Genomic DNA, 4925 nt, shown 5'->3' with positions numbered 1-4925 from the left:
CTTTCTTTCTCAGAGTGGTGGTGGTTTCTAACTGTGGACCTTGCAGTTAGCCCAATGCATAACAGTATACCACCAGGCAGTCCCTTTATGGACTGCCAGGTGAGCCAACAAATCTATCTTGGAAGAAATACAGGCAAGACTTGGTCTTCCATCCTTTGGACAGGTTGTCAGGGGAGACCAGCCCCCGGAGAAAGACCTCGTGTGTGGGACAGCTGGCGGAGGGCGGTGACAGGAGGAAGACTCTCAGTGAGAAAGGTGGACACAGTGCCTGTAACAGTGGGCGCAGACATAAGAAGGATTGTGAGGCGTGGGCAGGACTGGGCCATGTTTTGTTCGGTTGCTCCCAGTGGTGGGAACAGACTGGATGGCACTCACAACACCCACAACACAGGTAGACTTTTAGCCAAATGGAGATCAAGTGATATTTATAGAGGTCCCTTCAGCGATGCTAATGAAGCTCAGCACAGAAGCAGATGATGGCCACAGCTTCCTGCTGCAACCAGGGTGCCCGTGCAGGCTCCCTCACTCGTGCGTGTCTGTCCGTTTGCACTTGCAATCACCTTGGTAGAGACATTTTCAGGGTCACTGAAGGTGGGGAGGCTGCCTCACTGCACCCGGAGAAGTGGATTCTGAAGATACTTTGTAAAAAGATGGATTGTGCTTAATCTTGGCAAGAACACATGCCTTTGTTCAGTCCTGTATGTCTTTCAAGGGCCCTGGGGTTGAGGTGGGTTGGGTGTTGGACTGCTGACCACGAGGCTGGCGATTCAAACCCACCAGTCCTTCCGCAGGAGAAAGAGCAGCCTGTCTGTTCCCAAAACGGGAGGGTGTCCAGTTATCAGAAAGAACAGCCTCTAAGATCTTATTTTCCAACAAGCAGTTGTTCAAGTGAGGTGTCAGCTAAGTCCACATGGAAGAAACATGCCAGCTTGCGTGATCCAAGGATTGCCAATGATAGAATCCAAATCTCAAGGAGGGAATGGCATCCCAATTTAACCTGTGAACACCTGGTTTGCAGAAGGCTATGGGTGACCGTGAAAGCCCAAAACCCGTTTGCAGCGTCCAGACACGGATTAACTGTAACTCACAAAGGGCTCAAACACAAGAGGCGAATGTCCTCTGACCCTTGTTGGAGGGTGTGTAGGCCTGTATCAGGCAGAGAGCATTGCACAGTCAATGATGGTAGATGGAGTTGGGTCAAAATGCAGTATCACTTGCTCTCCCCGCTGAAAACTGTTTCAATTTTTAAAGAGAGCAGGGAAAGACACATGAATTAAGTCTCTGGTGTATCCCCTCTGCCCATGGACCAGGAATGTGAATAGCCTGCTGTCATGCAGAATGCCTTGGGAGGTGGATTTTTGCAGGTGTAGTTAGGTTAGAATTTAGCACTCTGTCACTTGATTTTCTTTAGGATCCCTTTAAATTCGTTCTAGTTTTTAATTTTCTGCTTTCCTTTTGATTGAGGTTTTTATCTGTTTTACTTTGTTATTCTTGTTAGTTTTTTTCAAGTGTGTTTCTGTATATGAGATCCAGGACAGGTGAACTATCGAGGCAGTAACTGGATTAATGGTTCCTTGGGGGCATGGCAGGGGAAACTGGGGGGAAATGGGGAGCTAATAACAGTGAGCACAAGATTGAAGAAAATGTTCTGAAACTGATTGTGGCGATGATGGTGCAACTCTTCTTGATGTGACTGAACTATGGAATTGTATGGCATGTGAATTACATGCCAATGAAATTGCTGGAAAAAATAAACCATTAGATTTTATGTCTGAAGAATGTGCAGTCTCAGAAACCCTCTCTGGGTGGGGTCTCTGCGTCGGGATTGGCTGCTTGGCAGGGCATTTGGTTCTAGTTCATGCTTCTTTCAGAGCCTGTGCTGGACCTAATAAAGTCATGTGTTTATTTGTTCTACCAAGCTTACCCTGATGACAAAAGCGAACTAATCACTTCAGCCAGAGCAGTCATTTCTACGAAAACAAATTAAAACCAAAGTAAAAATAAATGGATGGGTTTACTTATAATTCCTTTGCGATCTGCTTGTTTGCTGGATTCTGCTTTCCAAAGCCAAACACTGGGCCAGTGGGACAGACTGGGAGAGTTCCTGGACTTTCGTAGGCAGCGAGAGCAGATTTGGTTTAGGGAACGCCCAGGAGAGCCCGCCTGGCCTCTCAGGGGGCACTCACCTGTGCAGAGGCGTTCTCTTGAGCACTGAAATGTGTTTGTCACGACAACAGGTTCCCAGAGCTCTCTGACTCAAAGAATATTCCACATAGTGGGTGCTGCAGCAGAAGCTGCTCACAATGAGCAGTCTCAGGAGAGGCCCTGGCAGGCATGGCCTGGTCAGCCCGCAGCTCCGGCGTTGCTGCCTGCGGTCGATGATATTTTCGCGGGCATCATCCAGGTTCTGCGCAGAGGACAATAGAATGCATCGCCTGTGCAGGCTTGATTTCCAGGGGAAAAGAGTTTATTCTTTTGATATTTTGTGGATTTATTGATTTTGGAGTGGGATTTAAAATCTTTCAGTTCTCTAGGAGGAGGGTATGGATTTGTACAAGAGGGGCTTCCAAAACTTTGGGAAAATGTCCAATTAGCTTTCTATTTAATTCTTCCACAAACTTCTGGAAGCCCCTTCTATCTATTAAATAATCCACTTGGAAATACAGTCACGAGACCAAGTGTTTCGTTGTGAAATCAGAAAGCAACGGTCTCCTTCCCGTTCAGTGGACTGCTGGGATTGACGCCGGATAACATTCTTTGAGCTTTCCCAAGATCGATACCAATCTTAATTAAATAAATATCCATTCCATTTCATTAGAAACACTCAGAGCAGCGGCTATGGCCCACTGAAAGGGGACATATGAAAACCTAAGTTTGATTCCTATGGATCGGGGCATAAGGGTTCCTTTTTTTTTTTTTTCATGAAACAGCCACCAAATATTTGGAGGAAAAGACCATTTGATCTGGGGCTGGATGGAAGAGAAAACAAAGAGCAGACAAGAGAGCAAGAGGTTTCAAGACCATGGGAAGATGGATGACATTTAATTCTGACCAAATCATGTAAGAATTAAAAGTTCCCCTTAACAAATGTTCAAGGCAGGTTATCGATCTTTATCAGGAAGTGTTTCAAGGCCTTCTGGCTTTCAGCAAGCAATGTTCAGCATCTGCCCATTGCGGGTTATTAATACGTCTTCCTCCCATCCTGATGCTGCTTTCTTCTTCTTATAACCCAGATCAATTGATCAGCACAGGGACTGTACAAGTGCGGGGAGGGGCCCAACCTTGAAGTGCACCTTTCCTAACGTTAAACCATGCGGTACCCCCATGCTGTTCACCCAACTGCCGCTTGGTCCGTGGACACGTTCCGCAGAAGAGCAGTGAAGTGCTTTGGAATTGGAATTCTCGTTCTTGTCCAGGCTGCCTTTAGTTGTTATGCTTCTTACAGTCGAATGCCTTGGCCCAGTCAACAAGATACAAGGCAGCATCTTTCTGGTGTTCTCTGCTTTCCGGCCAGCTTCGTCTGACATCAGCAATGACATCCCTTGTTCGACGTCCTCTTCTGAATCCGACCTGAACCTCTGGCGGCTCCCTGCTAATGCACTGCTGCAACCATTGGAAATTATCTGCTGCAAACTTTTACTTGCACGTGATCCTAATAACATCGATACATTCTTCATGCCGTCTCGTCCTTTCTTTGGAATGGGCTCCAAGAAGACGCTCATCCCATCAGCTGACCGGCTCTCCTAAAGTTCCTGACATAGGCAAGGGAGTGCTTCCCGTGCTCCCTTATCATGTTGAGACATTTCCACTGGGATCTCTTCCATTCCTGGAGCCTTGCTTCTTCCCAATTGGTTCTGATCCCGAAAGCTCCTCTCACGGTGACCCTGCTGGTATTGGACACACTTCACAGCAACACACAATCCATCGTGGTATGACAACTCAACAGGTGATTGATGGTCTAACTCAAGAGATAATTTAATAAAGGCAGTGTAAAAGGTTTGAGATTCTGAAACCAAAGAAGATAAAAAATGATTTCCAAAAGTGCCCAGGAAAGCCAGAAACCACCGGTTTCACCTGCAGCAGGTTGATTCCAAGCCTGAAGAGGAGAGCGGAACTGCCCATGGGCTTCCCAGGCTGTAAAACCGCAGCCACGGCCTGCTCTCTCCCTACAAGTGGCAGCATGGCGCTCACTGCTGATGCTTTGGTTTGCAACCAAATGCTTAGCCCGCTGCACTACCAACCCACTAAATAAAACCCCAAAACCAATGCACTGCCATCAGTAGATCCCTACACAAAGTATTCCTGCAGGTCAGACTAAAATTGCTCCCTAGAGTTTCCAGGACTGTCGATCTTTACAGACGCAGACAGCCTCATCTGTCTCCTGTGGAGCAGCCTGTGGATTTGAACTGCCAACTTTTCAGTGAGACGCCTTCCAAAATGGAGCAGAGGCCACACCTGACCTCCTTCGGCTACACAATGGAGGAGAATCTGCGTCCACACCAGCCACAGAGCAGAAGTCAGCCGCGCCTCCACCTGCCAGCCTCCTCTAACTCCATTCTGACAGCAGCCGTGAATCACACAGCACTCTGTTTCTCTGACGGGCTTGATCGTCCTGGTAACGGCCACTCGGAGCTCACACACAGACAGTGCTCACAGGGAAGTTCCCAGTGACCACAAGCCAGGATCAGAGGAAACACGAAGGACACAGTCTTTGGTCCACAGCAACACCCCTTCCCAGCCAGCAGGGAGGTGTCCTTCTGGTCCTCAGCCGCTCAGCCACGGAATCGCCTGACCAGGAAGGAAGCCTGCCAGCCGTTCTGCCTTGGCATCGTGTCTGCTGCGCTGCACTGTCCCATGGTGCCTCTGGTCTCAGCCTCCCCCTCCAGCAGACAGCCATCCTGCATGCTCTCCGCTGGTGGCTCTTT

The sequence above is a fragment of the Tenrec ecaudatus genome, chromosome 7 (assembly GCF_050624435.1).
Source record: "Tenrec ecaudatus isolate mTenEca1 chromosome 7, mTenEca1.hap1, whole genome shotgun sequence".
In the NCBI taxonomy this organism is placed as follows: Eukaryota; Metazoa; Chordata; class Mammalia; order Afrosoricida; family Tenrecidae; genus Tenrec; species Tenrec ecaudatus.
Note: the sequence above shows the minus strand (reverse complement) of the source record.